Here is a 25,591-nt window from a genome sequence, read left to right on the forward strand (position 1 = left end):
AATTCATCTCTCGAAATATAGCCATTTTGCACATAAATAGTTGCGTTGGTACGATATTTAACTGTCAAAGTGGCTTCCTTTGAACCAAGTCCTAAATTCAGAGCATTTCGAAAACAAAAGGCGCCAAGAGAGAGTTTGTGTAAATGTCTCTACGGTAACGCCTCAACATTTTCTCAGCTCTTAGGTGACCATTGTTTCTCCTGCTGCAGTAAGTGCTTCAGTGCTGGAAGCTGACAGGACCACAGCTACGCGCTTCCTGAATAAAACTTGAAAATTAAAAAAAAATAACGTAACGGTTATATGTTTGTGAAATAATTTGTCTATAAGTAAAGTGAAATTAGTTAGAGAATCATTTGATGCGCCTTTAAGATGCTCGAAATCATGTACAGAAAATGAGTCGCCGATTGAGAATTAGAATTGGAATTTCAGTGCTTAACTGATAATCTTAGAATTTTAGAGAGTAATAAAAGATATTTGTCTGGTGGATTATGTGGACCACGCATTCTGCTGTTGTGTGGCCTTCGCATTTTTTAGCACCTGAGGCCAGAAGTGCAAAAAACTTCCAATAATTTTTCAGTTTCAAAAATATTTCAGTAGAGAATCCTTCAGATATCAGGAATGAGAATATGTGTGGCGCAAGAAGTACTGCCTCCTTTACAAGTGCTGTCGTCACCATTGCTCGTACACTCTCACTTTTGCCGGCCGGAGTGGCCGAGCGGTTCTAGGCGCTACAGTCTGGAACGGCGCGACCGCTACGGTCGCAGGTTCGAATCCTGCCTCGGGCATGGATGTGTGTGGTGTCCTCAGGTTAGTTAGGTTTAAGTAGTTCTAAGTTCTAGGGGATTGATGACCTCAGAAATTAAGTCCCATAGTGCTCAGAGCCACTCTCACTTTTCCCGATACAAAAACCTGGCCAGTTGGCAGTAGCACTCGTCCACTTGGGATTCCGCACAAACTTAATTATGTATGCAGACAGTTCATCCATTCCGGATTCGACGATTTCGATGATTTTTTGCCCGACGTTGATACCGGTAAGACACCGGTCCCAGGATTCCAAGACTTTCGAGAACGACGTAATTTCAAGTTTGAAGTCGCATAACAAACGACAAAAGAACATTTTTTTTTCTTGTCGCATAGTTACAAATTAATCATTTTATGAGTTTTCCCTTATTTATACTGTGAAACCTTTCTTCTTGGCAAAATTTCATGATTCTACGTCATGAGGAAGTACCGTATAGATTTTTCATATGTGAGCCTGCAAGTATCAAAATATGTGACAAATTGTCGTATCTTATGATGGCATTGACTTTGAAACTTAACATTTTTCAACACCAAAGGACTGTGGACCTTAGTATGTGATGTACTATATATTTCAGCTTGGTACGTTTACCCCTTCCTGGGAACGAGGTGTCTCAACAGACGGAGGTATGGACAGATAACAAAAGGGGAAAAAAATTTTTTCGTGTGAAAGAATTGTAAATTAACAGTTTCGGATTTTTCCCCTTTCTTGCAGTGTGAAATCCTGCTTCTTGCCAAATTTCATGGTAATAGGTGAACTGGAAGTACCCTATAGGTCTTGATAAATGTGTTTGCTCCTGTGAAAATTTGTAACATAAATCGCCGTATCTTTTGAAACCTACGTTTATTATACCGCCAAGGAACCATAGACCTGCGTATATGACATAAATTTTATCCTGATAGGTCTAGTTGTTCTTCAGAAAAAGAGGGCATAACAGACGGACAGAAATTCAGATAACAAATTTAAAAAAAATTGTTTGATATAATTAGAGATTCCCAATTTTCGGATTTTTTTTCCTTTAGTTACAATGTAGAACCTTGGCTCTTGTCAAATTTGATTCTAGACCAACTGGAAGTATGCTGCAGCTTTTAATGAGTGAGTTTACGAGTATCATAAAAGCTGACATATATATGGCCGTATGTTGTGATTGCTGTGACCTAGAAGCATCACGTTTTTTACGTCACCAAGGAACCGCAGTCCTTAATATTTAAAACAAATTTCAAAAGGTGTTTGTTGTCTGCCTGTCTGTCTGGCTATTCAAAGTGATCCTACCACAACAGATTCACACATAAAACAGGTAATATATTTAAAAAAAAGCAAGGCATAAACTTTGTTTACAAAACAAACAACTCAATACAAGAGCACAATCCTAAACTGGAATCAAAACCAGACAGATACCAACGATCTGGTACCTATCAGCTGAATTGCAGATTGTGAAAAAATGTACATTGGAACGACTGACAGGACATTTCACACAAGATATAAACAGCATACCAGATTATTTAAATATGGTACAAACCATAACATTCGCAGGTCATCTAAAACAAGAATACCATAGACCAAGCAATATTGAAAAATACATGAACATCGTAAGAACCAGTGAAGACAATTAAAACAGTTGCTCAGTCACCAAATAAATTTTTGAAACCAGACACTATATAAAATCATTGAAGAAATTATATGAAAAAGAAAAGAGCCATTCCCATCCTTCACCCTCTCCTACTCCCCTCCCAAGCCGGCCAGGGTGGCCGGGCGGTTCTAGGCGCTACAGTCTGGAACTGCGCGACCGCTACGGTCGCAGGTTCGAATCCTGCCTCGGGCATGGATATGTGTGATGTCTTTAGGTTAGTTAGGTTTAAGTAGTTCTAGGGAACTGATGACCTCAGAAGTTGAGTCCCATAGTGCTCAGAGCCTTTTGAACCTTTTTCTCCTCCCAGTTTCATTTCACTTCTTGCTCCTCACCCTCTCCTGCAACCCACACCCCATCACACCGGCATACACGTATGTCCACTCATCATGGCTTCCTCCCCCCCCCTCCCCCTCCCACGAAAAAGAAGAGTGTAGGTCAAAGGCAAACTATAGCTCGCGTCACGTTGGAAGGCGGCCATATTTTCAGCCGTTCTGCCTGCGCATCTCCCACCATTAACTGCTAGCAGCCAATAAGATTCATTCTCTTTCCGAGCGGCTAGCCGCGAGTACAAACTGGACTGTGAGAATCTCTCACCCACATGCTGCGCTGTTGCCGTATTTTGCGACAATGCAGTTTCATTCACAGAGCGGCCGAATTATTCACTCAGATGTCGATGTTAATTTCTTGTAGCAGTATAGCTGTGAATGTATATCTGTGAACGTTTTTGTGTGATTTTCAAATGAAAATGTCGAGTGACGACAATAAATGTGGAGTCTCTCACAAGCAACTTCAATTAAATTGCGTACCTACGGAGTATCTTCTTAGTCGTGTGACTGGTTTCATGATTTCCTGTCACTGTCTGTAGTAATCCACGGAAAATCACCAAGTAAAACAGAAGTGATAGAAATGATTTGCGAGGAAGTTTTTATAGGCGCTCCTCTGTTCCTGATCTAATAAGCGATTTAGGAGACAATCTGAGCAGCCTGCTTAGACTGTTTGCAGATGATGCTGTGATTTACCGTCTTATAGTCATCAGAGATTAAAATAAATTAGAAAACGACTTAGACAAGATATCTGTATGGTGAGAAAAGTGGCAATTGACTCTAAATAATGAAAAGTCTGAAGTCATGCGCGTAAGTACTAAAAGGAATCCACTAAATTCGGTTTACAGGATAAAACACACGATTTAAAGGCTGCACATTCAATTAAATACTTAGGGATTACCATTACGAATAACTTAAAATGCAACTGTCACATGGATAACGTTGTGTGGGAAGCACATCAAGGACTGCGATTTATTGGGAGAGCACTTAGAAAATGCAACAGGTCTACTAAAGAGACTACATACACTATACTTTTCCGCCCTCTTCTGGAGTATTGCTGTCAGGTCTGGGATCCACAGCAGATAGAATTGAACGAGAAAATTCAAAGAAGGGCAGCTCGTTTTGTACTTTCGGGAAGCACGGGAGAGACTGCCACGGATATGATACACAAATTGGGCTGGCAATCATCAAAACAAAGGCGTTTTCAGTTGAGGCGGGATTTCCTCACGAAATTGCAGTCGCCAACTTTTTCTTCCGAGTGTGAAAATACTTTGTTGTCCCCCATCTTCATAGGGAAGAATGTTCATCATAATAAAATAAGAGAAATTAGAGCTCGCATGGAAAGATAAAAGCGTTCGTGTTTCCTGCGCCCTGTTCGAGAGGGGAACGGTAGACAAATAACTTGAAGGTGGTTCTATGAACGCTCTGCCAGGCACTTAACTATGAATTGCAGAGTAACCATGTAAATGTAGATGCTTCGCAAGCTGTCGAGGAGGTTTATGTACCGCATTTATAACTTCTTCAAATGTGAATCTGAAAGCGATGCTTCTATTTTTAACATTTTGAATACTCGTGAACGAACTCAAACGAACTGCAGAAGCACGTGTTGGTAAGAGAACTGTACAGAGAATAGTAAACAAAGGTGCTGTAGCTATAGAAATCTCAGGAAAATTTGTTTTCGTGTCGCCTGAAAACCATCGAAAACGCAAGAAACCTGTAACACAAATATATGGTTTTGACAACGATATTTTTAAGTGCTCCGTGTTTGAAATGTATGTACGAAAGGAATACCCAACATCACAAAAGCTTGTTACAATTATGCCTGAGCAAATTGCTTTCAAAAGTAGCGCTTCGTCAATGTAAAGAGTTTTTAAATACATTGATTTTAAACATGTTAAGAAGAGTGTTTTTAATTGAAAGAAGTGACACTGAAGCAGCACGGAGCACGTCCGTTATAAAGATGCACAATACAGAGGAGGAGTTAGTTCTACATTGTATTAACTTGGTGAAACAGGGTGGAATGAGAATCATTCCATGAATACCTGCTGGAAAACGAGTGATGGTAATGGCGGTTTTAAAATTCCCTTAGGAAAATGTTCTTGGATACTTATTCTGCATGCTGGCTCTTCTTCTGATTTGGTTCCTGAGAGTAAATTTGTATTTAAGTGTAAGAAAAACAGTTGTGACTACCGTTCGGAAATAAACGCTGTCACTTTCAGGAAGTGATTCACTGAACAATTCTTGCCATACCTAGCTTCGAAATCGGTCATTGTAATTACCGTGCCAGTTACTTCAGCCGTTACAGAGAAATGACGAAGTACGAGCACCAGGAAAGGGGATACTGCGCTCTGGCTGAAAAATAAAAATATTCCGGGCAATATAAGCCAGACTCGTGCTGAACTCCTGCACGTTAATTTATAGGAGTCAGGCGACAGAAGGTACACATTTGACTTTCTTCCATGTGAATGTGGTCACACCCGCGTTTTACTGTCAGTATAATCCGATAGAATTTATCTGTGCACAGGTTACATGGTATTCAAGAGAAGATACTGAAAGGCTTGTGCATGAAGCAATAGGCAGCGTGGGCACGCTGAAAAGTTTCAGAAATGACTTTCACTGGGAAGTGAAGATAGATGAAAGCCTTGAACGTATCATACTAAATTTACAATCAGATAGTTGACTATAATGTTCAACACGTTGTCCAAGTAGAGGTTAAACTTTTGCCAGCCTTTGTATTACTTACGAGAATGCGGTTGGATAAATTCGTCGAAAATTCCGGTATTACGGCGACACGTAAACTCCTGTCATTTTCATGGCACGAATTGGAAAATGCCTTGAAATGAAAGGGAGGGTTACCTGTCGAGTTATCGGTGGTTTTCGACGTCATCGATCAGGATCTCGTCGAGTTATTCACAGAAGATGGTTAATTGTTAGCTTGTTCAATGGATCACAAATGCGTTCTCCCACTGTAATGTCGAACGAGTTAGTTTAAACTCATAATGCCTGTTGACACCGAAAAAAATGATAATATACTGACAATTTTTATGATAGTCTTTTGCACTAGTGTTGCTACCAGTAATTCCTTTTTACGCATGGTGATATACATTGAACAGCAGTGAAACACGCCCATATAAGCGCATTATACACATGGAGTAGAAGTAGTTGTCAAACAAACATAATGATTTCGGTTTGAGTTTGAAATTTATTTTGTTGTATATTCCTTTTATACTTATAATACAATCCAAATACCGAGCGAGGTGGCGCAGTGGTTAGCACACTGGACTCGCATTCGGAAGGACGACGGTTCAGTCCCGCGTCCGGCCATCCTGATTTAGGTTTTCCGTGATTTCCCTAAATCGCACCAGGCAAATGCTGGAATGGTTCCTTTCAAAGGGCACGGCCGACTTCCTTCCCCGTCCTTCCCTAATCCAATGAGACCGATGACCTCGCTGTTTAGTCTCTTCCCCCTAAACAACCCAACCCAGCCCAACAGTCCAAATCGCAATAAATTGCAACTATTTTCGATGATTATTTTGAGAAAAATTGTTCTTGACGTCTTCAAAGCGTAGTATCAGATGTTCTCGCCTTCCGACGTTTCACAGACAATTGCTGTGGAGAAATGGACGCAACCTCAATACTCACAAGTAAGATTACTCTCATGCAGACGAGTGATTGAAATCAGTTTTAAAATGTATTATTCCCTCATAGATTTGAAAGTATAATACGGTGCGCCGAAGGCAAATGAACGTGATTGTTGGCCGCAGCAACACACATTTCGACAACACGGACTTCGTTTGGCCGCTCTCTACCGCCACGCCTGCGCAAATCCCGTCCCCTCCACGGCTCCCTATCGCTACGCCTCTATGCGCGAAAGCGCCGGCTTACGTGAAGCAGGCTATAGATGAAGTGTTTTGTTGACAAGATTATAAAACACGAATCGCAATACATACTTAAAAGTATAAAAATAAACAGAAAACAGTGGTGTGCGAAAAAGTGTGTTGCGCAAACGTAAGAAGTGCATAGTCCTGCAGAGCAACTAAAAATTAGACTACAAGTATCAGTGTCTAACGAAGAAAAATACCAAAGTCGTGCTATAAAAAAATAGCAGACGCCATTTTACGTTGTAGACTAAAAACCAAGCGTAAATCACCGGAAGTAAAAGCAACATATTGTTAACGAACTGTTTTTCGATCTTAAAAACAATTCAAAATGTAAATATCTTTAATTACAGACCACTGATGATGCTTTACCTCAGTAAAGCGAAACGTGTGTGGTGTTGTAGTCGCAACGACAGAACGAAAATACCTTCAGGGATCCTATAAGGGTTCCGCTTTTACCGACTGAGGCTACGAGCACCGCACAAGGGAGCGTCAAACGCTTCAGTAATCTATTCTATTTCTTACTTTTAGGTAAGTTATTTCACAAACCATCTGACCTTTTCTTCAATATTTTTATTAATTAATTAGATATGTGCACTCTCTTTGTACCGTTTGGACGTAACGACTGCTAGGACCTCTCCGAGTGTATAGTATAAGTCTATGGTTTATAAGTTGCTACCACGGTCTGCAAAGGATGAAATCCTTGTAGCTTGCATTCAAAGGATTTCTTCCAGAAATCTGTTCATCAACATGTTATGGATTTCGCTTACATACAACGATCCTTGTCCTCCTTTCAAGTTTTTCACTATTAAGTTTCCTTGCCCCAATCGGTAAAAACGGAACCATTAATATAATCGCTTTGTTACCCGTCCGCTTGCCTCTCCGACTATTACAAATCCTTTTTCTCAGTAACGGGTCGACGTATCAAGCTAAAATCTGTCACGTACTGAGGTTTATAGTCCTTTGTTGGTGTAAATATGTTAAGCTTTTAAGTCAATGCGATCAAAAGATGCGCCGGCCAGAGTGGCCGAGCGGTTCTAGGCGCTACAGTCTGGAACCGCACGACCGCTACGGTCGCAGGTTCGAATCCTGCCGTGGGCATGGATGTGTGTGATGTCCTTAGGTTAGTTAGGTTTAAGTAGTTCCAGGGGACTGATGACCTCAGAAGTTAAGTCCCATAGTGCTCAGAGCCATTTGAACCATTTGATCAAACGATGCGGCCATTTATGTCACATATTTTGATACACGCAAACTCACTCATTAGAAGCTATATGGCACTTCCCCTTGACGTAGAATCATAACATTTGGCAAGAAGAAAGGTTTCACAATACAAGTACAAGGAAAACATCGGAAAACTAGCAATTTGTAATTATATTACACGACAAAAATATTGCTTCTGGCATTTGTTATGCGACGTCAAACTTGGAACTAAAACAACCAGTAGTTCTGCATTCAGGCTGACTGGGTCGCAGTAATAAAAGTCAAACACCAGGTAAGGAAAGAGTTTGCTGCTCATGTGACGCGTTTTGGGACTTCTCCATCCTCAGATAAATGGTTCAAATGGCTCTGAGCACTATGGGACTTAACTTCTAAGGTCATCAGTCCCCTAGAACTGAGAACTACTTAAACATAACTAACCTAAGAACAGCACACACATCCAAGCCCGAGGCAGGATTCGAACCTGCGACCGTAGCGGTGGCGCGGTTCCAGACTGTAGCGCCTAGAACTGCTCGGTCACCCCGGCCGGCCATCCTCAGATATCCGGCAGTGATTACTGCACGTAAACAGGGCGTTTCAAGTTGCCTGTAAAAGCCATATCTACATGCAGTATGCGCTCCTGGGTATCTGATGATGGATAAATTCTAAAACACGTCGTATGAGCAATAAAATCATTCCATGCTTGTTGTTTGACTTTTAGCATTGCGACTCAATCAGTCTGAAAGGAGCACTGCTGACGATTATAATAATAGTAGCTTGCTTCCTACATGACTTTATGACATATTTATGTTATTAAAAACGTTCTCGAAAATGGGCCAGATAGATGCCAGTAACAATGTCGATAATAGGGAAAAACGGTTGAGTATCTCGACTCCCTGAATGAATGGACTGTTTATGTACATAATTCAGGCAATTCTCATGACGCGAGTCCTGCTCGCAACTGCCCTTTTTTTTATTTCCTTTCGTTCTTCTGGACGCCTGAGGGCACCTTGGGTAGAGGTGCCTCCGGCACGCCATGGTTACCCCAGCCTGCGTGCGGCGCTGGGCTACGGCACGACACGTCGCCAAGGGCCGCTCTAACGGAATAGAGCACCCACGTCGTGAGACTGGGGCGTGGACTTCCGGACCCTTGGGAGCCGCATCCACTTAGCGGCAGGTGACGTCAGCGGCGGTGCGACGCGCTGCCGTGCAGCCCCGCTGGAGACTGCCTCCGGTCTGGTCGCCGGTGATTCAGCCGCGCCGCGCTACGCCTTGTCAGCGACGGCAGAGCCACCTGGCGGCGCAGCGTTGCCTCGCCTCGCGGGCCGACAGTGTTGGCGTTGCCGCGGCCGGCGACTGACGTGTTCGTTCCTGCGAGCCGCGCGCCCGTCTGACCGCCTCGTGGCCGCGCCGCTGGCTCGTTCGACTGTTTCGGACGCAGTGTGCGCTGACCGGACAGAGAGACGACGTTCACCAGACCTCGGCCATGGAGCGGCGACCGCCTCGGAGCTTCTTTTCTAGTAAAATAGTGCTGTGTATAGTGACCTCTTATATCCCAACCTCCGATCAGTGAATTTGTGTAACTAACGATATCGTTGAACAGGAACAAAAACGACGCCCGTGCCATCTCGTTCTAGACCAGGTTAGTGCGGAGTTCATGCTTTTCCAACGTATTATTGAAGCTGTGGCCTTCACCGGTGTCTGTAAACTTTGTGTGCTGGGGCGCAAGATTTTTAAATGCTCCAACGGTTCCACCGCTATCGCCGGTGCTTTTCATCAGTTGACGACCTAAAAACTACCGCTTCAGCGCCGCTGTGGGTCTTATAAAGCGACAAAACGAAGCAGCGGCAGTCTATTCCTTAAAGCTACTTTCCCCTACTCAGGTCAGACCCCGTTTCGGGCAGCTGTGCCCAGTTTCTGATAACTACGTCTTTGTTAGAAGACGCACAGCGGAAGCAGAACGTCTCTTGCTTCCTCATAATGTGTGGAAAATACCGAAGAATCGTTCCTACTTGAAAAAACTCAGAATTCTAACTCTAGATCGCATGAAAATCAACAACTTGAGATTACTGTTTATACCTTTGAAATTTAGCGTAGCAAGAGAAACTTTTAAAAATTATGGAATTAAAAAAAAAATCTTTTCGTAGGAGACTGTCTACAGCTGTTAGATATTAGAGAAAAAAACATTTGTGCAATCAGCTAAAGGTTATTCTCTGCTGGTTTCGATTATTACAATCATCTTCCGAGTAGGAAAACGGTGTACATCTATGGAACAAACATACATTTTGTCACATATGATCCAATCAAATCTAGACCATACATAATTGTCATATAGTAAAAATTATATATTGGGTACGCTTGATTGGGTCATAATATCTTACGGAGATGTATTTTTGATCCATTGATGCACATAATTTCTCTCCTGAAGATGACAATACTCGAAACCGGTAGAGAATAAACATACAACTGGTACAGCTGATGGCACAAATATGAGTTTTTTTCAAAAAAGAAAAAAAGGAAACCTTTTCTTATGAACATTAACCGAAAGATTGCCTGTAACGACGTGCATCGTGTAAAGCGTTAATTACAAAATTAACAGCAGCCCGAAACTACGGCCTAGTAAAGCAGAAATTTCAGGAATTAGTGACTTGACAGTGTTATTTCCTCACAATGTTAGTTAACACACTTCGTAGTGTGGCGTGATGAATAAGATCGAGGGTCTTCGTCATTGGGCTGCTTTGTAATTCATATCATCTGCGTCATGTATTATGATTCAAGTGAATGGTGCGCTACGCGGAAAGTTCCCTTTTATCTGACAGTTTCTTCCACTCCCCACCACTTCTCCGCCCACAATCGTCTGCTCTGCCCATTCTGGCCTTGAACTTCCTGCTGTCATCCCAGCTGCGCTCAGTTGTTTTCTCTTTTAGCTCGCCTTGCCCTTGTCCTGTGCACCATTATTCTTGTTGCAACAAAGCTGGACATTTATCATCGCAATATTCTCACTGTTAATTCTGCAATACAGAATGAGGCGTTTGAGAGCCGGTTATTGTAGGAAGAATTTCGTATTATGTAACAGTTTGACACCTACTGGTAGCAGTCATAATAATTTTTCGCTGTGATGCTTTTCTAAAACCAGTCTGCAACATTCAGCAGCGATTTTCTCTGACAGAATCAAGTTCCTACTTTCGCGCCCTGGGGTACTAAAATTCGATATATCTAAAATAGATAAGCTGATGTGTTTTGCCTATTATGTGCACTATTTTTCAACTGATTTCCCGAAGAAGATAATTGTTTTCTCCTACATTAATAAGTTGTCGAATAGAAACAGTGTTCACATGCGAGTTAACATACAGGGAATTGCCATCTGAAATGAAGCCTTCGAAACTGTTAAGTGTGATCGATAGCTGTTTTGTTGCTGCTCGACAGGACAACGCCCCTACTGCTGCTGCATTGTGCGAAGTAGTGTTTAAACCGCGAGTGCATACGAGACTGTAAAATGAACCATGCATATTTCTCATTAGTACGTTTGCTGACACTATTTTAAAGAAATCACGAGAGACACACTGATCTGAAATTCACAGTCTCGCCTTTCGGAATTTTATCACAGTCGATTATCCATGCGATATGTTATCAGTCATCTAGCCAGCTTTAAAGTTAAAGAGTTTGTTTTTATCGCTTTGCACTTGAACTCATTAGGCGTTGGTGTATTCATCAACGGGTGCAATTGTGACAACTTGTGTGTTGTGTTAGGATTCGAACCTGGCCCTCTCCGACGACGCATCACAACCCGACTTGAGGCTTGTTGCTACGGTTTCGTCTTCCTAGTTCCGTCATTAACTATCTCGTGTGCAGCTGCGAACTTCATGACCGCACATCTTCTCGGTTATCTTTCCGCCCCGCGTTCCAGAAGTGGACACGCTAAGCCGCGGCGTTTTTTCACCTTGCCGCGTCCTTCGCTTATCGGCCCGGGGCACTCCGGGCGCTCTTCTATCGTGGCGAGTGGCGAAGGAACTTCCTGCCGCTCTCCGTTCTGAGGAACTGTCAACACCAGATAATGAGGTATTTGGTAGCTCTGACTCAGCGCGCACGTTTCCGTAAGTTGGAGACATCCACGGTCTATATTTAGACAGGCCTTCCGCTTTGTGCGTTGCTGCATCATTACTCTGGCCGACTCAGCCTAATGTAACGGCAGTCGTAAGACAGTGCGCAGTGGTTTGCATCGTCTGGTGTAATAGGACACTTCCAGAATGCTGCGGAATGGAAAGCTTAATGCTTCAGCACTTTCTGTTGACTGTATTGTACGAAACTCGCCCCTGGACGTCAGACGCGATGTGAAAGTACTCACTCAAATTGGTGTGGCTCGAATGTGATACTGGACACATCTGGAAATCTTGGTCGTGGTAACAGTGATCTGTTACGTAGCCCAAGGTCTAAGCTGAAAGCTGATAATCTGGTCGAGAGTCGGCGAAGACGACGATTATGAATGCCGTAGAAAGGTTGTGACAGCCTAATGTTTATGTTCTCACCATATTCAAGGCGTGTTTCATCATAAACTCTTCAACTGTTTGGCCAACCCATTAAACGTATATTAGACAATGGCCTTGCTCCTGATGAATATTTTAATGTTTGTTACGTTCACATAAACTACAAAAAATGCAAGGAAGGTCGAATGCGTAACTTTTACTGACTGGTGTTGCATATACGTGCATTCATTTTTATTCCCATGCTTGCGGAGAATAATGATAGTAGTGTCCGACTTCTTACAAGCAAATAATAATGTTCTGGGTTCGAGTCCCGATCCGGCACATACAGTTCAGCTCTCAGGAAGTTTTCAGTTTTACCCAGGTTTGTTTCATCACATCTGTGACATCGTCAGAGCACTGATTTCTTCCATTACTGAAAATTTATTTTTGCGTCTATCCATTTCAGACACTATTTTAGTAGTACAGCTGGCCACAACTAAAGCAAATTTTCTGATGTAATAATTCGCCACACTGTCTGTCCATTAAAGGTAAAGTCGTCGCCAACTAGATGCCTTTCTAGACATGGCGCTTTGTAAGAGGCGCTGTGCAGTCCTCTTCCTCCTAATTTTGAAATGACTTGCCCACTCTTTTGCTGGGGAAGCTGAAGTTTTACTGTGGCATGACTACACATTTTACACACTAACGACACTTTCGAGATGCGACGGAAGTGTTAAGGTTCCGACAAAAAAAAAAAATATCATACGAACGAACGGGGATCGAACCCCGAGTCCATAAGTATGCCACTTTACCAATTTTATATTTTCAGGAATTTCAACCACTTATATATAAATATTTCTGCGATTGGTATAAAAGTGTTAATAGATTGATTTAAAACTTAATTGGCAGAGACAGTTTGTAAGAACAAATTTTTGTTTCACGCTTTGTTTAGAAATTTAGAAATTATCAGTGCTCTTAGAAACCGATCCAGTTACAACAAAAAGACTTGACGAATCTTGACAAGATTATCCACATTACATATCACTTAGAGTATGAAATGACTTGAGACCCACCCATTCAGTACCAAGGAGTAACTGAAGTAGAAATAAAAACTGATATCACTTATTGCATGAGAAAACAGCACCAGAGATTAATATAAATAAATCTGTACACGTCAATGAGAGTATTGATTTTCAACATTTTACATGTGTCTGCAGCTTTTGCTCTTAAATAAAGTTTGTTTTTAATCCTTAAAAAATAACTTTTTGTGCTTCTTCCGAACTAGGAACTGTATCTGAATTGCTACAGAACCTTGGCTCTGACTTCTTGGATGGGGATTCCAGTTTATAACAGTCTCCTTTTTCGTTATTTCAACTTCTTGTTTGGGATCCTAATCAGATGTTTGTCCATAACTGACATTTTCTTGCTGTTTTTCATTCTACTAAATAAAACATTAAACTGACAATTATGTTTATACGTATTGTTTATGCTCGTGAACTGCAAGTGCTGCAATGCTTACTGCAACACGTCAACCTATGGCTTCCTTGCGAAATACTATTTGTAGCATGTCAAATTCTTTATTGTTCTTTTTGTTGAAATTTTATGGAACGCTTTCGCTACGTAGCAGTTGAAATCTTCAGTGCTGTCCGAACTTCTTTCATGAGTCACGGAATTTACGAAATTTCCATTGAGCCACATAATTGCGTTAGAGTTTTATTGCTGGGAGTACGTCCCATCCGGAGCATTTGGTTCTTTCGCAGTGATGAACCTGCCATCATTTCTCCTGAGAAATACTACCTTCTCCTTTATTGGTACGCGAATCGTTGAGCCACTACACTGTCGGTATTTGGATTAAAAAAAAATCTTTCATTTTATATTATTCACTACTGTGCAGTTTTAGCTGTGTGACAGGTTTTAAGTGTAGGGTGTAGGTGTAACCGGTCAAATGGGCGTGTTTGCCTTCAAGAGACACTTTTCATCTTGTTTATTTTAAAGTCCGGACAGCCGTACAATAGTGATGAATATAAAATATAATATTTGGATGCAATAATGACAGCCAGTGAAGCAGTAGCTCAATACCGACTGCAGCATGCCATTGTCACGTTGTAGATTTTCTCTCTGTCATTTAAGGTGAGTTGTTGGCTGTTTTCATGTACATGTTATTAAGCCTTCAGAATAGTTAATTTTCTGTACGTTTTTCTCGTTTTAACAGCACTGTACTTCAGAGAAGACGGTTGCTGTTTATCCCTACATGTATACTCTTCTGGTGTGCTTAATGGGTGTTTCCAATTCTGACCCAGTTATTGTGCCGTGCAACGCGATTTAGTGCAACCTCGTGAAAATTTGTAGTCAACAGTGATAATCAGCTGGTCACAGTTCCTTTCGCTTCGTCATCCTCGTGGAAGCGGCAGATGTCATCATCTATCTGTAGTCTTACTCCTTCACGAAACTTCCTCAATTCAATTTAGGGGCCGCCGGCTTCGCTTGTTGCTATTAACTTCCGCATTCTTCATTGATTAACTCTGTGACTCATCCCAACAAACCATATAAATGTGACCGTACTTGTCTGGTCTGTTGTCACATTTCTTGCGTTCAAATAATTACATTAGGTCCTCAGATTCACATGTGTTGCCCGTTTCGATTACATTCTTGTTTATAAAATCCTGCCACCACTCGGACGCACACTGAAATGAAGATAACACTTACTCGTGCAGAAAACGAGTCCGTCTTCGCGGCTAAACCATCATAGTGACAACCTGCTTCGTGGAGAGCTCGGGTTTGATTTGTGGCATGTCTGTCGCCACAATAGATGGGAAAGTAGTTACTCCTGTTTGGAAGAAGCGATATTTGCGGCCGGGAGGGAAATGTAACGCGTAGAATGAGTAATTCCGCCCAGTGACGTCACCTGTAAAGGATACCACACCAGTCGATTAACCTGCCCGCGGATTTCAGTTTTAACCCAATATTTACGTGGTAGCTCCGGAAAATTACTAGGCACACCACACAGATGTTAATGGAATGCACCGTCCGGCTGAGCTATCTGCCGGCCGGGAGTTCAGAACGAGAATTAAAGAGTGATAACATTGTGTATCAGCATTGCGTTTTTCGGTAGCTTAGTGGAGATCCAGACGATACCTTTGTATGAAAATTCTGCACGCATACTTTATTTAATATATAAATTACAGGAAAGCGATCCTAGGGAACAAAATTGTATTTAAAACCGTTTCGTGGAAGCACGCAAAATTTTAGCACGCTCCTCCAGCTTCATGACACACGTGAGGATATTGCAAATTGCGGCGTGCATGCATAAAAACATGTCCTTACGTCACGCACCATTACCGCGAACAACTCAGCGAGAAATAATGGGATTTAAATTACAGTCATAAGTCGAAAGAGAATTGCTTCAGCGTCTATTAACTATTTTAATTGCAGAATACTAACTTCACCAAGATCATACATTTCGACAGGCGGCTAACGGCAGCTCAAATGAGGAAAAGCGCTCTGCAACATGTGTATTTAATATTTTACGTCATTTTCTGCAATAATGAAGTATCAGAACATATTTTTACTATTCGCTTCTTTTTCGCAAAGGTTAGCGTGGTGTTTGGCGTACCGAAGTTGAATGCGATTCGAACGTAGTTGGACATGAATCTCTGGCGACATAAAGAGATCTCGTGAATCAGATGTTCGCAGTGCGGCGCAAAGAACTCCGGAGATTGCAATACACACCATCAAAATTGCTCAGCGTATCCAAGCAATAACTTGTACACTGAGGTGAAAAAAAGTCACTAGACAGCAGTATGCACAGATACGGATGGCAGTAGTATTGCGTGCAGGAGGTACAAAAGCGCAGTGCGTTGGCGGAGCTGTCACCTGTACTAAGGTGATTCATGGGAAAAGGTGTCCGATGTGATTATGGCCGCACGACAGGAAATAATACACTTTGGACGCGGAATGGTAGTTAGAGCTAGCTGCGTGGGACTTTCCATTACGGAAATCGTTAGGGAATTCGATGTTCTGATACCTCCAGTGTCAAGAGTGTGTCGAGAATACCAAATTTCAGGCATTAACTCTCACAGCGGACAACCCAGCGGCCGACGTCCTTCACTTAACGAACCAGAGCAACGGCGTAACACAAGCAACACTGCGTGAAATGACCGCAGAAATCAATGTGGGGCGTACGACGTACGTGGCGGAATTTGGAGTTAATAGGCTGTGGCAGCATACGACCGTCGCCAGTGGCTTTGCTAACAGCACGCCATTGCCTGCCGCGGCTGTCCCGGGCTTGTGACGACATCGGTTGGACCCTAGAAGACTCGAAAACCTGCATCTGCTGATAGAGTTCAAGTGCGGTGCTGACCCCGTGAAGCCATGGACCCATGTTGTCGACAAGGCACTTTGCAAGCTGGCGGTGCCTCCATAATGGTGTGAATTGTGTTTACATGGAATGGATTAGGTCCTCTGGCCTAACTGTACCGACCATTGACTGAAAATTGTTACGTCCGGCTACACGGAGACCTCTTACCGCCATTTATGGACTTCATGTTCCCAAACAACAGCGGATTTTTTTTGGATGACATTGCGCCATGTGAACGGGCCACGATTGTCCGCGATTGGTTTGAAGAAAATTCTGGACAATTCCAGCGAATGATTTCGCCACCCAGGTCGCCCGACTATGGGACGTAATCGACAGGTCAGTTCATACACAGAATGCTGCACCGGCAACACTTTCGCAATTACAAACGGCTATAGAGGCATTAAGGCTCAGTATGTGTGCAGGGGACTTCCAACCACTTGTTGGTCATTGCCACGTCGAGTTGCTGCGCTTCACCAGGCAAAAGGAGTCCGACACTACATTAGGAGGTGCACCATGACTTTTGTTCAGGTAAAACTGTGTGTTAAACAATGACTACAATAGGCATATGGGCTACGCACCTATATAATTTCTAAGCTATTCGTCGTTTTTTTGTACAGAACTCCTTTCAAAAACGAGCTAACCCAACAGCGGGAACAAGTGGCGGCCTACTCAGTGTACCTACATGCTCTCTTCTTGTCTTAGGGCTACTCGTAAATCGTAAGCATAACTGCAACGTCTACTGTGCAGATGTGTGGAATAGTAAGTCACCAGTTGCGGAAGGTAGTAGTCAAAAGCTCTTGACCTTCCCGTAAATGCTCTTTTCAGTAAACCAAAAATCCTATCGCAATATGAGGTAAAACATTGTGGTCCAAGATTTCATTAGAATTGCTGAAAGGCACAGAAAAAAAACATGGCTCTGGAACAAAAATCTGTAGACCACATTCTGAAATTGTGCTCAACAGTAACGATGATTAAGACTTCGAATCACATATTGAAATGTTTATTTGGCTACTATCGTCTGTTTTCTCTATAAAGATAGATATTTAAGAAGAAGTTCCTGGTGGAAACCCGCTAAATGTCATCCAATCAAAGATGTAATAACTGAAAGTGTTGTACAGAAATTCGCCAGCATCTATAGGGTAAGATACTTTGGTAATTACGGAAACCGCGCACTGGCATTAGTCACTAGAATAACGCAGGAGCTCGCATGTCGCAAACATCACGCTTGAGATGACATGGTACACGAGAAGCGCACTTCATATTTGGGAATTATTTCCCGAAACGCGTCGTGCGGCCAGTAAATTAAAAAAAAATCGCGACTGGCGGTAGCAAATGTTATTCTATGACAAAAAAACCATATGATTGCGTACTAGCAGACGACTATATCGCTTAACATGACGTTGCTAAACATGGCGGTTAAGTTTTCAGTTGGCTACAAATACGGCGACTCCTTGGCTAATCTATGTTAATATATCTATCAAGGGACGTGACCGTACCTGACACCAATCAAACACGGCGCGATTCGTCAGTCCACGTTCAGAGCCATCAAACTACAGGCATCAAAACAAGAAAAAACCCTCTGCTAAGAAAACCAACAAAATTTCCCAGAATTTTTGGGGAGCTATGCTAAAGCGGTGTACTGAACACTGTTGTTAACATATTAAGCCATTTTATTGTTACTATTAAAAATCTTCATCCATACTGGTCCCTCGCTGATGTCTGTCACGTAGCCTGTTTTGTTTTCCTAAACGGGACATGCAAACTACCTCTGTCAACTGAGCAATCGTTTTGATTGCTGAGTTAATATTGTTGGCCAAAATGTCTACGACATTCGCAAAGGCCAACCAATCAACATACACCACTTTCTGTTTGGGCCCTGGTCTTAACTGTTCTTCATTCCCCTTTTCGTGGCTCAGTGTTTTCATCCATTCTTGTATGACCTCTTCCAAGACATGGCTGAGAAAGTAGTGTTACAGGTCTCACTTGACAGGACAAAATACGAGACAAACACCAGCCATAGACCAGAATGGATGATTTTTTAAAAAAACTAATATTAATCATGTGAAGAAATCTATATATCTGGGTGATGTAATTCAACAGAATGGCTCAGAATAGGAACAAATCAATCTTAGGATCTGCAAACTGGACTGAAAAAAAACGTCTAAAGTAATGAGTGACTGAGCACTGAAGCCAAGTTAAGACGCTGCGGTACGTTTTTGCTTCGAAGGATTTGATTATGAATAGGCAGCGATTGCTTCGATATGTTAATCAAAAGAGAACACTGGATATCAACGAATATTTTAGGCAACAGATGAATTATTGGACTCTTATGTTTTAGATCTAATGAAGAGCTGTGCAGAAAGACAGTAACATAATCGATTAAAGAGGAAAGATTGTTCTATGGGCACATCATCAGAATGTCCGATGATCGTACGAGAAGACCGTAAGACGTCACTGGCACAATATCAAAGCTGGCAGACGAACAAGGGCTGAAAGGGGAGATTATACTTATCGATAACTCGTAGAACTTACACAATGGCTCAATTCGAATGCATTAAAAATATTTAAAGCGTCGAAATCAGCGGCACATTAAAAAAATCGGTGATGGCAAGCATTCATTCACTATATATATCCATTTGACAATTTTAGCTAATCAGCCACCGATCTCCTTTCCACTTTCGGACAAAGTGTCGACTAACTGCACATTTTGCATGAAAAAGGAAACGTGGGCCGTTTTTATCGTGCTGGCCGGAGAAAGCGGTGATTCCCGGTTGTGATTAACGCCGTATGATATTATTTACTCGTGTGGTGTATGGCTAAGATAAGAATAACATGTTCGAGCCTTAATAATACTGTTTCCCTGTTTCTAGCCGATACCATTGCACGCTACTGATACTGACTAGACCGATAAAGATCGAAAATGAATATCGTTAGTGGTAAAATGTAATTCAAGCGAGTGGAAAAATCACACCTTGTATCGATCTCGTGTGCAGTGGCACTGGTCATGTCTGCAGCTAGTTGCTCTGGTACACGTGTATAATTTACTTCTGTCAGATGGTTTATTCATAAACATACAATTCCGAAAGACATTCGATAGTTTTGCGCTGTCTGTTAATGAAAAAATAAGAGATCGCGCAATATAGGACCAACATTGTGACTGAATTCTTAATTTCCTAGTGCTTAACAAGGGGAAATCGTCAAATGTTGAAATATTGGCTCAAATGGCTCTGAGCAGTATGGGACTTAACATCTGAGGTCATCAGTCCCCTAGAACTTATATCTACTTAAACCTAACTAACCTAAGGACATCACACACCTCCATGCCCGAGGCAGGTTTCGAACCTTTGACCGTCATGATCGCACGCTTCCAGACTGAAGCGCCCAGAACCGCTCGCCACACCGGCCGGCCGAGGAATATTTTCTAATTATTTTCGTATAAGGGACACGTGGTCTTCCGTGGCTCCTTACAAAGTGGTAATAACATAGATTTAATCCGTATGTGACTCCGGTTTGTTTCTGTAAAAATACCTTCACAATAAAAAAAAAAAGAATCGTGTACTACGCAATATACATTAAAAGTGCTGTTTGGGCAGTAAAATAACTGACATGGTCGAGTAGAGAGGATACAAAATGCAGACTGGCCTTAACAGGGAAAGCATTACTGAAAAAGAGGAATTTGTCATCGAATGTAAATTTAAGTGTTAGGACGTCTTTTTTGGAATGTAGACTTGTGCGGAGTGAAGCCTGGTCGACAAGTAGTTCAAACAAGAAAACAGTAGAAGATTTTGATGTGTGATGGTATAATAGAATGCTGAAGATTGGGTAGGTAGGTTGCGTAACTGGTAAACAGGTACTTGACTAAAGAAGGGATCGGTTGATAATCTGGGTTGCGAATTACCAAGGAATCCTTAGTTTGGTATTAGAGGGTAGAGTAGGAGATAAACCTGAAGAGGGAGACCAAGAGGTGAATACTCTAAGCAGGTTCACAACCATGTAGGGTGCTGTACTCACGCAGAGACGAAGATGCTTGAGCAGGATAGATTCCCGTGGAGAACTGCATTATACCAGTGTTCGGACTGAAGACTGTGATAACAAGATAGAGAAGATACAAAGAATAGCGACGTATTTCTCTAGCGGATCGTCCAGGAAGCGCGTGAGCGGACGGAGATGCTCAACGAACCACGCTGGAAGTCGTTACAAGGGAGATATTATGCGTCATCGAGACGTTTAATATTAAAATACTGAGAGAATTCCAGGAAGAGTCAGGTAACATGCACTATGTCACCAATAGTATCCGGACACCTGGCTTAAAAGTTCGTGGCGCCCTCTATCGGTAATGCTGGAATTCAATATGGTGTTGGCCCACCCTTAGCCTTTATGGCAGCTTCCACTATCGCAGGCTTACTTTCAATCAGGTGCTGGAATCTTTCTTCGGGAATGGCAGCTATTCTTCACGGAGTGCTGCACTGAGGGCAGGTATCGATGTCGGTCGGTGAGGTCTGGCACGAAGACGGCGTTCCAAAACATCCAAAAGGTGTTCTATAGGATTCAGGCCAGGACTCTGTGCAGGCTAGTCCATTACAGGAATGTTATTGTCATGTAACCACACCATAATACCACCACCTCCGAATTTTACTGTTGGCACTACACACGCTGGCAGATGACGTTAACCGGGCATTTTCCATGCCCACGCCCTGTCATAACGACCAACTGTCGGCGGTATCTGTCAGTCAACAGACGGGGTCGGTTAGTACGCTTTTGTGCTGTGTCCCTTCACGTTTCCACTTCACTATCACATCGGAAACAGTGGACCTAGGGATGTTTAGGAGTGTGAAAATCCCACGTACAGACGTTTGACACAAGTGACATCCTATTACCTGACCACGTTCGAAGTCCGTGAGTTCCGCGGAACGCCCCGTTCTGCTCTCTCTCCATGTCTAATGACTACTGAGGTCGCTGACATGGAGTATGTGGCAGTAGGTGTCAGCACAATGTACCTGATATGAAAATCGTATGTTTTTGGGGGTGTCCGAATACTTTTCATCAGATAGTGTACTACTGCTTCCCAGTTGCACCTCTCGAAATGAATTGCACTACGCGTTACCTCATTCGCTGATGTTATATTGAGATCTAACGATGGCTGAAAAGCCGAAACTGGTTGTCAATTACTGTAAAATAGCACGTGACTGGAAAATCGGAGACTGGTGCTTATACAAAGTAGCACTCCTTTCAGTAGTTCTTCCTGTCCATTCTTCTCGAATGGAACGCGAAAGGAAGGAAACTACGGAGTATTCGGGCTAGATTTATATAAAAACATTTGTTTACATTTCAGTACCTACTAAAGTTTATAAGTTTGTTTGTACAACATTGTACGCAGGAGCTCAAACATTTTTGTGCATGTTGGTACAGCTCAGTGTGGACACTGCTTGTAGCTCGACAGATATCGGAGCGGCACTCCACTTCCCGCCACAGGTTCATAAGCATGACAGGTGTTATGGCCTCTAATGCGGCGTAGATCCGTCGTCTCAAATCTACCAGATTTCGTACCCTGGTTCTGTAAAGAATGCCCTTGAGCAAACCCTTGTACTGAAATCCAGAAGACTCAGATCGGGATTCACTTTCCGATCAAACACTCGCGAAACGTTTCGTGGAGAAATATGGTAACATCCACTCGATAGTGGTAAAAAATGACGCCAGAAGGCATCGCCCATATATGCGCCCTGCGCTGTTCACGAAATGGTGAATGGAGTGTCTCTATCGATTGTGTATTTATCCAACAACATAAACTGTGAGTTCTTTCGTTATAAGGATTTATGTTGTATACCTCTACCCCGGGCAGCCTGTGTGTCGCTGCCTTAAATACCTGGGCCATACACCGTAAGGTGGCTCGCGGATTACTGGTGTAGATATAGAAAGCACCTGAAACTGCTTTGTTCCGGCAGTCGCCCTGTCATCGCATTTCCAGGGTGTTTTGTCATACTGTTTAACTACAATGCTGTGTATCAACGACCTGTTGAACGGTTGTCGGTTACTGTTAACCAGGTACGTCTCCTCTTTCTTGTTCCTTGGATACTGACGGGTCTTAGCTCAGCAGCGTGTCTCCATGTATGTACTTTGTAGATGTTCTTTCATATCCGCGTCTTCTCATTTACGAATATTAAGCAAAATCCAAATTTGAATTTCCAATCGGAAATCTGAATGGGAATGGCCTGTCTCTACAACTTTCTCCGCCTTGCACTGTTGTCACTTATTAATAAGTATTTTCTCGCCGTCGCTACTCAGTCATGTAATCGGGTTTTATTGGCGAATGCGTAATTTAAACTCCTCACCCGTGTCCTTCCACGTTGAACCGCCGGAAAGCATAAATTTTCAGCCAGCAGACTCGTTGCTGTCATTAGCAGTCACTCGAAGGAACCATCAACGTCGTTGCTTGAAAACACGTGCAGATCCAAAGGTGAGAGAACCACGAGAGGAAGGAGAGAGGGAGAAGGAGGAAGGGGGAAGAGAAGAAAAAGAACTGAAGAGATTGACGGGCATAAAAATGGGAAAGGGGCGAAAGTGTATGAAACAAACCACGAGGAATTCGGACTGGGCTTTGTGGAGCAATAGTCCTCTTAGACTTGCCTGCTCCTGCTAGAGAGATGTCAGTGTCTTGGTTTCTGCTACTGTACTTGGGGACGAGTATAGGTTCGATCTGCGCAACTGACGTCACGCTTTCTCCGACAGACAATGAGCGTTCAGTATTGTTCTGAGCGTTCTGCCGTAAACGCCGTAGTCGCTGCGGGCATTTAAAGAGATTTTAGAGAGTCATGTACTGAATTTATCATGGTTGATGGTGCGGAACGCCATCGTTCGTGAATCAGGTTATATGTGGAGCAAGTGACATAACAACGACGAAAGTGTAAGGAATGTGGTTTTTTTTTAATATCTTTTCTACTACCAGTCGCGATTTTCTTTTATTTATATCCTACATCACGTGTTTCTGGTAATGATTCCCATTTTGAAGAGCGTGTTTCTCTGTCTACTCTGACATTGTTTCGTAATGTTTTTGATGTTCTGTTGGCTTTACTGCAATATACAGGGTGTCCCAAAAAGAATGACCCGATTTTAAATAGAATTATTTATTAGGAAGAAGGGCTTAACACCAACAAATTGCATAGTAAATTACTCAGAAAAGATAGAAGTTTATAAAAATCATTCATAAATATTCAATTTGTCCTCCATTGGCTGCATGGACGACATCTAACCGATAGTCAAATTCATCCCAAACTGAGCGTAAGGTGTCTTCTGTCACTGAAGCAACAGCTGCTGATATTTTGATTTTTAGTTCATCAATGTCACAAGATAAGGGAGGAACGTTTAGCACGGAATCGTATATGAAACAACCGCTGAACTGCGATCACTGATTGAGTGCGACTAAATTCAATAACACGGTACGCCTACTGTTACGCGGTCGCCATATTGCGCGAGACCGGCTGCACGCTCCAGGTCAGCGCTCGTAGCGACATCTAGCGCATTTTTCCTGAAACTCTAGACCATGCCAATTACATCTAGCGCTGTTTCAGTTACGTAGTGACTTGTCTCAATATTATTACGAGTTAAAATCGGTTCATTCTTTTTGGGACACCCTGTATAAAAACGCGCAATTTTTAGTTGACTGTCGAACATTATATATAGCTGGTGACGAAATTCTGAAGAACTTGTACATACAGTTTTCTTACGGTACATTTGTGCAAAGTCTCACAAATATTCAATATCAACCAAAGTTTTTCGGAGATATATCCACATTAGACAACATATAGAGACAAAATATTAAACGAAAAACTTAAAAGTGAATCAGTAAATTTCCTTAGAGGCCTCGACGACGTACTAAAGTAACGTAGAAATAAGCACCATTGTAAATAGATACAAGCATTTTGTGATCCAGATTGTTAAGATAAATACCCTCCCTACAAAAGTATATCATACTCTGTGGAAGACCTGTAGCATTATTGTTGTTGACTAGATGAAAAAAACAACTGCAACTGTTTATGTAAGTTTCTTATTCGCGATGTAGGCTTGTACTGTGCCTAGAAAATTGTGTATGATGTTTAATGTGTATGGGACTGCGGAAATGGACCATAAGAAAACTGTAAATGCAAGTTCTTCCAAATTTCGCCACTAATTGTATATGCGCATCGACAATCAACTAAAAATTGTAAATTTTATATACAGTGTGTTACAAAAAGGTACGGCCAAACTTTCAGGAAACATTCCTCACACACAAATAAAGAAAAGATGTTAGGTGGACATGTGTCCGGATACGCCTAATTTCCATGTTAGAGCTCATTTTAATTTCGTCATTCCAACGTGATCAAATTGTAAATTTTCACAATCAACATGTGTGGGCTGACGAGAATCCGCACGCAATTGTGCAATCAAGTCATCAACACAGATTTTCTGTGAACGTTTGGGCAGGCATTGTTAGTGATTTCTTGATTGGGCCCCATGTTCTTCCACCTACGCTCAATGGAGCACGTTATCATGATTTCATACGGGATACTCTACCTGTGCTGCTAGAACATATGCCTTTACAAGTACGACACAACATGTGGTTCATGCACGATGGAGGTCCTGCACATTTCAGTCGAAGTGTTCGTACGCTTCTCAACAACAGATTCGGTCACCGATGGATTAGTAGAGGCGGACCAATTCCATGGCCTCCTGACTTCAACCCTCTTGACTTTCATTTATGGGGGCATTTGAAAGCTCTTGTCTACGCAACCCCGGTACCAAATGTAGAGACTCTTCGTGCTCGTATTGTGGACGGCTGTGATACAATACGCCATTCTCCAGGGCTGCATCGGCGCATCAGGGATTCCATGCGACGGAGGGTGGATGCATGTATCCTCGCTAACGGAGGACATTTTGAACATTTCCTGTAACAAAGTGTTTGAAGTCACGCTGG

General features: G+C 42.4%; 1 protein-coding gene across 3 annotated transcripts in view; it reads left to right on the forward strand.

The window, feature by feature from the left end:
* The window catches only part of LOC126412327 (leucine-rich repeat-containing protein 24-like), a 960,970-nt gene that overhangs the window by 593,333 nt on the left and 342,046 nt on the right, over positions 1 to 25,591 (forward strand). The window contains exon 1 of one of the 3 annotated variants that reach the window (XM_050081847.1): positions 9,173 to 9,469. The exons of the other annotated variants lie outside the window; for them this stretch is intronic. The gene's annotated coding sequence lies outside the window, so the exon portion shown is untranslated. Of the gene's footprint in view, positions 1 to 9,172; positions 9,470 to 25,591 lie in introns of those variants that run through there. 3 annotated transcript variants of the gene reach the window in all.

The sequence above is a fragment of the Schistocerca serialis genome, chromosome 7, assembly GCF_023864345.2.
Source record: "Schistocerca serialis cubense isolate TAMUIC-IGC-003099 chromosome 7, iqSchSeri2.2, whole genome shotgun sequence".
Classification (NCBI taxonomy): domain Eukaryota; kingdom Metazoa; phylum Arthropoda; class Insecta; order Orthoptera; family Acrididae; genus Schistocerca; species Schistocerca serialis.